Source organism: Trichechus manatus, unplaced genomic scaffold (genome assembly GCF_000243295.1).
Source record: "Trichechus manatus latirostris isolate Lorelei unplaced genomic scaffold, TriManLat1.0 scaffold00227, whole genome shotgun sequence".
Classification (NCBI taxonomy): domain Eukaryota; kingdom Metazoa; phylum Chordata; class Mammalia; order Sirenia; family Trichechidae; genus Trichechus; species Trichechus manatus.
The window spans coordinates 1,582,713-1,593,316 of record NW_004444163.1 but is presented as its reverse complement, the minus strand read 5'-3'; positions in this window follow the sequence as shown (position 1 = coordinate 1,593,316).

Genomic DNA, 10,604 nt, shown 5'->3' with positions numbered 1-10,604 from the left:
TAAAAGAAACTAAGATACTGATGTTGTGGATTCGTTCATCATTCTACAATATTTATTGAACACCATAATATGTTCCTAGCAGGATGGCAGACTGCCACTACAGTGGCAAATACAAACAAGGTCCCTGCCTTGAGTGGGGAGAGAGACAATGAATAAATAATAAACAAGATAATTACAGATTCTGATAAATACTATTTAGGAAATAAACTGGGTGATAGGATAGAGAGTAGCTTGAGAGAGATGTGGAGGAGGGGGCACCACTTTAGGTAGGATGGTCAGAAATAGTGTCCCCAGACAGGTGACAATTAAGGTGGCACTTGAAGGCTGAGTAGGAGTTAGGCATTTGAAGAGCTAATGAGAAGGGTTCCCAAAAGAGGGGACAAGTGCAAAAACCTCCAAGTGGAATGGAGCTAGCTGGGTTACAGCAGAAGGGATCAGGCTCTAAAGCTTAGTCAGCATGGCAGAAAGTGCAGGAGGGATGAGGCTGGGGTGGTAGGCAGATCCAAAACCTGGGGTCTCATAGACCAGGGGTTGGCAAACTATGGCCCGGGAGCCAAATCCAGCCCACAGCCTCTTTGGTACAGCCTGCAAATTAAGAATGTTTTTATATTTTTAAATGGTTGAAAAAATTTCAAAGCGGAATGATATTTTGTGACGTGATAATTATACGAAATTCAAATTCCAGTGTCTACAAATAAGGTTTTATTGAAATACAGTCAGGCCCATTCATTTACGTACTGTCTGTGGCTGCCCTCACAATACATGTACAGAGTTGGATAGTCAACACAGAGGCCGTATGTCCTGCAAAGCCTAAAATATTTACTATTTGGCCCTTTACAGAACAAGTTCGCCAGCCTCTGTTTTAGACCAGGGTGAGTCATTTGGATTTTATTCCAGGTCATAAAAACTAGTTTACCTGGCAGCACAAGTTAATAGACAGAGGGTGTCCATTAAATCGCAAAGTAACAGCATTTAATGAGTGCTTACTATATATCAGGAGTTCCTTCGGGGTGCAAACAGTTAAGCACTTAGCTACTAACTGAGAGGTTGGAGGTTTGAATCCACTCAGAGGTGCCTTGGAAGAAAGGCCTGGCATTCTACTTCTGAAAGGTCACAACCATTGAAAACCCTGTGGAGCACAGCTCTTTCATAGTACATGGGGTTATTATGAGTTGGAATCAACTCGACAGTACCTGGCTGGTTTTTTCAGTTTTACTATGTATCAGATACTTTTCTAAGTATTTCACATGTGTAAACTTACTTAATCTTCTTAGCAACCCTATCCAGTCATATTATTATTATTTTCAATCTATAAAAGAGGAAAGTGAGTCTCAGAAAGAGTCAGTAACTTGTCCAAAGTCAGACGGTTAATCAGTGTAAGAGCTGAGATTTGTATCACGTCAGCCTGATGGCAGAGTCTAGGCTAATAGTTTAAAATACTTTTAAAGATATTTTAATCAAAATACTGTAGAACCCTGAGGCACTTGGAGGTTCACTTGGGTGTTTCCGAACACAGTTTGAAACCACTGTTCACATCCAATCCCATCATTTTACAAACAAAGACACTCAGGGGAGGTAACTTGTCCTGGTAGAATAGAGATCCTTGAGTTAGGACCTAAGCTGACCCTTTCTGCTCAGTTGTATATTTCCCCAAGTCACAACTTCCTTCTGAAATTAGCTCTTACTTGGGTTCCGTTTTCAGAAAGATCCATTTGTTTACATTAAATACAGTCACTCCCCCTACCCTACCCCACCCCATGGAGACCAAGAATCATAATGATAGGATGTCTAGGCAGAAGCCTTAAGAACAAAAACGTAGTTGTCCCTTTCACTTCTAGGCACACCTACCCTGGTTCTTGTGTGCATAAGACACAGCCCCAGCCACTTGCGTTCTATAGATTACTGCAGATTAATCTTTTATGTGCCGCCATACTGGGCACACTGGATACCACATGTAATTCATATCTCTATTTACCTCATGCTGTAGCTGTTGCTAGCTGCCATCAAGCCATCCCCAGCTCATAAGGACACCATGCACAGTGGAGTGAAATGCTGTCTGGTCCTGTGCCCTCCCCATGATGGATTGCAGATCAGACCATTGTGATTCATAGGGTTTTCATTGGCAGAACTTTTAGAAATAGCCAGGCCCTTCTTAGCCATCTTAGTCTGGAAGCTCCACTGAAACCTGTTCAGCATCATAGCAACATGCAAGCCTCCATTGGCAGATGGGTGATGTCTGCACATGAGGTACATTGGCTGGGAATCAAACCCAGGTCTACCAAATGGAAGGCGAGAGTTCTATCACTGAACTACCAATGCCTACCTGTGTTGTAGTCATTCTCCCCATTTTACAGATGAGAAAATTGATACCAAAAAGCAAGTAATCTGCTCAGGGCTAACCAGCTGCTAGTCACATGGCTTAGATTCAAGTCCAGGCCTGTTTGCCTCACACTAAGCTTTGCTGCTCCTAGGATACCTTTTTCTGAATTAATTACTAATTTCAAAAGCCAGTGCTCTGGCTTAGAAACTCCACTGTCACTTTGTGTAAATTTACAACAGTGCTCAAAGAGTCTTGACACTATGTGTGAGCCAGCTATCTGCTGGGAAACGCAGGCAAGTCCCCCTCTTGCCCCAGCCATAGGAAAGGCCACAGATTCTTCACCATTACCACAAAAGATTAAGAAGAAAGTTTAAGCCCCCCTTTTGATTCTAACAAAAACCCAGTGGCTTCTGCACATGAGGAAATCCCCTATCTTTTGTGACCCTTAAAACTGTCAGCCTTTCACCTACTTAGTAAATGTTGACCAGGGTGATGAAGAGGAATAGAGAGGATATTTGTTTATTTCTCTAAAGTCTGCCCCCCACCCTACCACCCCATCAAATGTAACTTGTTGTTATTACTGAAACATAATATGATAAGAATTTCATGAAATGAGGATCAAAATAACAAATCAGCTGCCAGTTGTGGGAACTCCCACATACAAGGTGGTCAATAGACACTGTTCCATTAGAAAATAGGTAGACTATCACTCCCTGACCACAACTCTCTGACCGCATTCTTTCCCCTGACTCAACTAAGCAGCCACACCTGCTACCTCCCCCACTGAACACCCTGTGGGCTGTAAGCTGAAGTGGGGGCAGGTAAGAGAGAGTGGGAAGGACCTTGCAAACCACAAATGCATGTCATCCACAAGCCTGTCTTGCAGTGTTTCCACCACGGATAGTTTAATTTTTCAGTCCAACAGACCATCATGACATTTGTCAAGGCCTGTGACCAGCTGAACAACATACCCATGGGTGAATAAGACCTATTCATCATTGCCCAAAGTGCAATTTAAAGCAAAAACAAACAAACAAACAAAAAAAAACCGGTTGCCATTGAGTTGATTCTGACTCATGGTGACCCCAAGTATGTCAGAACAAGCTGTGTTCTACAAGGTTTTCAATGGCTAATTTTTCATACTATTTTTGGGGTGGTGGGGAGGGGAGGGACTTATACCAGAGAGCCCGGTATTTATTACAGAACACAGCAAAGCTTAGCTCCGAGCTTTTCTGATGACCAACTTTGTTTGGAAGTTTTTTACTATTTTAAAATGAAACTTGTCTTCCCTGTCGGTTTTACTTATTTTTTTTTTTTTTTATTATACTTAAGATGAAGATTTACAGAGCAAATTAGTCTCTCATTAAACAATTAATACACGTATTGTTTTGTAGCATTGATTGCCAACCCCATGACATGTCAACCCTCTCCCCTTCTCGACCTTGGTTTCTCCATTACCAGCTTTCCGGTCCCCTCCTGGGCTGGTATGCCCACTTAGTCACATTTTGTTTTATGGGACTGTCTAATCTTTGGCTGAAGGGTGAACCTCAGGAGTGACTTCAGTACTGAGTTAAAAAGGTATCTGGGAGCCATACTTTCAGGGTTTCTTCAGTAAGTCTGGTCTTTTTTTTTTTTTTTTTTTTTTGTGAGTTAGAATTTTGTTCTACATTTTTGTCCAGCTCTATCTGTGACCCTCTATTGTGAGCTCTGTCAAAGCAGTCAGTGGAGGTAGGTGGGCACCATCTAGTTGTGCTGGAGTCAGTCTGGTGGAGGCTGTTGTACTTGCGGTCCATTAGTCCTTTGGACTAATCTTTCCCTTGTGTCTTTGGTTTTCTTTATTCTCCCTTGCTCCAGATGGGGTGGGACCACTGGAGTATCTTAGATGGCTGCTTACAAGCTTTTAATACTCCAGACGCTACTCACCAAAGTAAGATGTAGAATATTTTCTTTATAAACTGTGTTATGCCAATTGAGCTAGATGCCCCCTCCCCCTGCCCCCAAGACCATGGTCTCCAGCCCTCAGCCCAGTAATTAGGTCCCTCAGGGACGTTGGTTGCCAATCCCGTAATGTGTCAACACTCTCCCTTCTCCACCCCGGGTTCCCTTTTTCCATTTGTCCGGGTTTCCTGTCCTTTCCTGCCTACTCGTCTTTGCTTTGGGCTAGTGTGTCCATTAGTCTCGTATACATGACTGAACTATGAAGCACATTTCTCACGTGTGTTATTGTTGGCCCTATAGACTTATCTAATCTTTGGCTGAAGGGTGAACCTCAGACGTGACTTCAGTACTGAGTTAAAATGGTGTCTGGGAGTCATGCTCTCGGAGTTTTTCCAGTCTGTGTCAGACCAGCAAGCCTGAACTTGGGCCAGAACCTTTAAACTCCTCATGGCTGTCCCAGGGAGGAGATATGACCTTGGATGAGATGACTCACACACACTGAGGGCAACTCCTGGAGAGATGCTTAGCTTAGGGCACAGGTGCCTCAGTGCTGAAGGAGGAGTCAGGGGAGCACACCAGAGTGTATACGCCAAGTGCCAACTAACTGCTAGCATTTAATTTAACTACTCCTGTTAACTGTCAACTTCTTCTCTGAATTACGAGATTATCACAAAAAGCAAACGTGGGAACATACCAGGTTGTCTTTATTTAAAGTTCTCCTACAACTAATTCAATTTAACAAATAATTATTAAAAGCTATACTACGGGTAACAATCCAGAAGTCCATCTACAGATGATGGATAAGCAAACAGTGGTATATTCATATAATGAAATACTACTCAACAATTAAAAGAAATGAACTTTTGACACATGGTACTGTTGTACATAGGGTCGCTATAGGTCAGAACTGACTCGACGGCACCTAGCAACAACAACATCATGGATGAATCTCAAAATAATTATGCTGAGTAAAGAAAGGCAGACCCAAAAAAGTGTATACTATATGTTTCCATTTATATAAACCCGTTGCCGTGCAGTTGATTCTGACTCATGGAGATACCATGTGGTACCGAGTAGAACTGCTCCATAGTGTTTTCTTTCTGTAATCTTTATGGAAGCAGATCACCAGGCCTTTCTTTTGTGGCACCACTGAGTGGGTTCGAATCACCAACCTTTACGTTAGTAGTCAAGTGCAGACCATTTGTGCCACCCAGGGACCTTCCATTTATATAAAACTCTAGAAAATGAAAACTAATCTACAGTGACAAAAAGCAGACCAGTGGTTGCCTGAGGAGGGGAGGCCTAGAAGGGCAGGAGAGAGGATTATAAAGGGACAAGAGGAAACTTTTGGGACAGATGAATATGTTCACTGTCTTGATTGTGATGATGATTTCACAGGTGTGTGCATATGTCAAAATTTATCAACTTGTACACTTTAAACCCATGCAGTTCATTATATGTCAGTTATACCTCAATAGGACTGTTTTAAAAACAACTATACTATTAAAGGATCTGTGCCAGCCTGGGTAATACTATGGTGAGGAAGAAACCCTTTTTTTAGGGAGCTCAGAGTGTAGGAAGGAAGACAGGTGCATGTTCAACCGAAATAGAATATAAATCAGAATAAAAACTACTGTGACAAAAAGAAACTATTACGGGAGCAAAGAAAAGTGGAGTATTGATTTTCTTCTGGGAGTATAGAGGATAACAACAACAACAAAAAAAAAAAAACAAAACAAACTCGTTGCCATCAAGTTGATTCCAACTCATAGCAACCCTATACGACAGAGTAGAACTACCTCATAGGGCCTCCAAAGAGCAGCTAGTGGATCTGAACTGCTGACGTCTTTGCTAGAGCCGAGCTCTTAACCACTCCACTACCAGGGCTCTGATAGAGGATAATCCATTGTCATTGAGTCGATTCCGACTTATAGCCACCCTATAGGGCAGAGTAGAACTGGTTTCCAAGGTTTCCAGGGAGCAGCTGGTGGATTCGAACTACTGGCCTTTTTTTTTTTTTATAGTTAGCAGCCAAGCTCTTAACCACTGTGCCACCAGGGCCCCAATAGAGGATAGCAACAGCTAATTCATTTATAGTTCCAGGTACTAAGTACATTAACTCTTTTAATTCTCACAGCCACCGTATGAGTGGGCGCTGTCATTATAATCATTTCATTGGTGATGAAACTGAGGCTTTGAATCAAGAGAGACTGGTTCCAGAGCTCATGTTTTTAATCTCTAGTTATTACTGCTTCTCTGATAAGTGCCACATTTGATCTGGGCCTTGGAAGGTAAATAAAATCTTTCCAGGAAGAGAAGGCCATTTTAGGCAGGGAGAGCAGTGTGAACCAAGACAGAGGGGTATGAAAATATATACTGTATGTCTAAAAAAAACGACAAGCAGTTTTCTACGGGTATATTTTAGGGGAAGACCCTGCACGGTACAAACAGTTAATACACTCAGCTGCTAACCAAAAGGTTGGAGGTTCGAATCCACACAGTGGCGCCTAGGAGGAGAGGTGGTGATCTACTTCCAAAAAATCAGCCATTGAAAACCCTATGGAGGAGGCAGGTCCAAGATGGCAGAGTAATCAGAAGCTTCTGGTGGACCTTCTTACAACAAAGACCCAAAAATACAAATGAATTGATTATATATGGCAATCTGGGAGCCCTGAACATCAAAGGCAGAGTTGAGGAACCAGACTGAGTGGGAGGGGGAGGGAAAGATGGTTCAGAAGCAGTGAGGAGTTGCCAGTCCTGACCCGGAGAGAGCCTGAGCCCTTCAGGCCTGATCAGCTCGAGTGTGAGTGGTGGGGCAGACAAGCAGTGGTGCTCAGGAGACATGTTTTCTGCACTGGGAGAGACCCAGCACCATAGCGTCTACACAGGCACACAAAACCAGTGAGAAACAGCCCTGGATTGGCGAAGGATAAGTACTTGCATACAGCCTACTGCGCGGATCAAAAACACCTCACTTAGGGAAAAACCTCTCTCCAATTTACCTCCCCACTCCCTGCTCTGCACTGGGTGCAGGACCAGCTTCAGCAATTGCTGAGTACCCTGGGCCAGAAGTAGGATCCGTCACAAGCCCAGACCCATTCTCCCTGCCTTGGATAGTGAACAAATAAACAAAGAGGGGAAAAAATAAACTGCCCGCTCTACTAAGCCAGGAAACCAGGGTAGGCACAGCTACTTTTCCTAGGCACAGGCATATAGGATCCATGGACTTTGAGTGCCTTCCACCCTGCATAAGCTTGTGTGGGCCCATTTCAACAGCAAAGGCCCTCATTACCGCAGTACAACAGGGTATATACAGGAAGTCTAACTTCAACTGTCTCAGCTGTGAAGCGGCACGTTCTTGACATTTGACACTGCTCTGCTCTGCCCATTGAGCAGGGTCTTCACTTACCTACATCAGGGGCCTGAGGACTGGTGGCTCCACCCACACCACCTAGCACCTCCAATAGGGCCCCATGGATAAGAGGTGGCCCCCAGTGCTTACAGCAAACAGTATTAGGAGCTCATAGTCCAGCTGCAAAACCCACCCACCTACATGCTCTAGGGAACAGGGACACACCTTCCTCCTGGACACTCGGGGGTGGCCATCAGCAGCCTGCCTTGCTCAGAGTGTGTCCTGCTGCTGCAGCCAGTTGCCTGTGCCTAAACCATTGACCCATGCCTGTCTAGCACTGTAAGTGAGAGCCTACACCACACATTTGGTGGCTATCTACCTGGGCACCTGAGCTGAATCCATACAGGAGGAGTGGGCAGACTTCTGAGCTCACATACCTAGTAACAGATCTAACTACCTGGTGACAGACATTAGAGCTTCAAAGGTGCCAATAATCAAACTAGCTCATACTAGCAGCCTATTTGGGCATATCAAAACAAAACAAGAAGCTAGGACACAGTAAGCAAACATAAAATAAATAAATATAATAACTTATTGATGGCTTGGACAAAACAGTCAGTATCAAATCACATAAACAGGCAATCCATGATGGCTTCAGCAAGTTCCCAAAATAGAGAATCTAGAAACTTTCCAGAGGAGGAAAATTTCTTGGAATTACCAGAGGCAGAATACAAAAGATTAATATACAGAACTCTTCAATAAATGAGGAAGGAAATTAAGCAAAACACAGAACATGCAAGAGGAAATTAAAAAGATTAGAGAAGAACATAATGACAAATTTAACAGGCTGCAAGAATCCACAGAGAGACAGCAATCAGAAATCCAGAAGATTAACAATAAAATGTGAGAATTAGACAACTCAAGAGAAAGTCATAGCAGCAGAATCGAAGCAATGGAAGTCAGAATTAGTGAGACTGAAGATAAAGCAGTTGACACAACTTATTAGAGGAAAAATCAGATAAAGGGATTAAAAACAATGAAGAAACCCTAAGAATTATGTGGGACTCTATCAAGAGGAATAACTTACAAGTGATTGGAGTACCAGAACAGGGGAGGATAACAGAAAATACAGAGAGAATTGTTGAAGATTTGTTGGCAGAAAACTTCCCGATATCGTGAAAGATAACAAGATATCTATCCAAGATGCTCATTGAACCCCACGTAAGGTAGATCCCAAAAGAAAGTCACCAAGACATATTATAATCAAACTTGCCAAAACCAAAGATAAAGAGAGAATTTTAAGAGCAGCTAGGGATAAAAGAAAAGTCATCTACAAAGGAGAGTCAATAAGAATAAGCTCGGACTACTCAGCAGAAACCATGCAGGCAAGAAGGCAATGGGATGACATATATAAAGCCTTGAAGGAAAAAACTGCCAGCCAAGAATTATATATCCAGGAAAACTGTCTCTCAAATATGATGGTGAAATTAGGGCATTTCCAGCTAAACAGAAGTTTAGGGAATTTGCAAAAACCAAATCAAAATTACAAGCAATACTAAAGGGAGTCCTCCGGTTAGAAAATCAATAACATCAGATAACAACCCAAGACTAGAACACAGGGCAGAGCAACCAGATATAAACTCAGATAGGGAAGTCACATAAGTAAATGAAAGCTAAAACACTGAAAATAGGGAAACAGATGTCAATATGTAAAAGATGACAACATTAAAACAAAAAAGAGGGACTTAAAAATGTAGACATAGACTTTTCATATGGAGAGGAAGTCAAAGTGATATAAAGAAATAAGAGACTGGTATAAACTTAGAAAAATAGAGGTAGATATTAAGGTAATCACAAAGGAAACTAACAATCCTAGAACTCAGAATACAAAAACTAGAAAAATATAAAGACTCAGCAAACACAAAATCAACAACAATGAAAAAGATGAAAAGAAAGTACATAAAGAAAAACAACTCAGCACAGAAAAGTAAGGGGAACAAAGAAACCGTGACCAACACACAAAAAAAGACATCAAAATGACAGCACTAAACTCATGCCTATCAATAATTACACTGAATGTAAATGGACTAAATGCACCAATAAAGAGACAGACAGTGGCAGATAGGATAAAAAAACAAGATCCATCTATATGCTGCCTGCAAGAGACACACCTTAAAGACACAAACAAACTAGAACTCAAGCGATGGAAAAAAATATATCAGGCAAACAACAGTCAAAAAAGAGCAGGAGTGGCAATATTAATCTCTGACAATATAGACTTTAAAGTAAAATCCACCACAAAGGACAAGGAAGGACACTATATAATGACTAAAGGATCAATACACCAGGAGGACATAACTGTAACAAATATTTACACACCCAATGACAGGACTCCAAAATACATAAAACAAACCCAAACAGCACTGAAAACAGAGATAGACAGCTCCACAATAGTAGTAGGAGACTTCAACACACCACATTTGGTGAAGGAAAGAACATACACAAAGAAGCTCAACGAAGACACAGAAGAGCTAAATGCTACAATCAACCAACTTGATCTCGTAAACATATACAGAACACTCCACCCAACAGCAGCCAAGTATACTTTCTTTTCCAAAACACACGGAACATTTCTCCAGAATAGACCATATATTAGGCCATAAAGCAAGCCTTAACAAAATCCAAAGCACCGAAACATTACAAAGCATCTTTTCTGACCATAAAGCCATAAAAGTAGAAATCAACAACAGAAAAAGCAAGGAAAAAAAAATCAAACACATGGAAACTAAAGAGCACCTTGCTCTAAAACTACTGGGTTATAGAAGAAATTAAGGGCAGAATAAAGGCATTCATAGAATCAAATAAGAATGAAAACACATCCTACCAGAATCTTTGGGACACAACAAAAGCAGTGCTCAGTGGTCAGTTTCTAGCAATAAATGTGCACATCCAAAAAGAAGAAAGGGCCATAATCAAAACATTAACCCTACAACT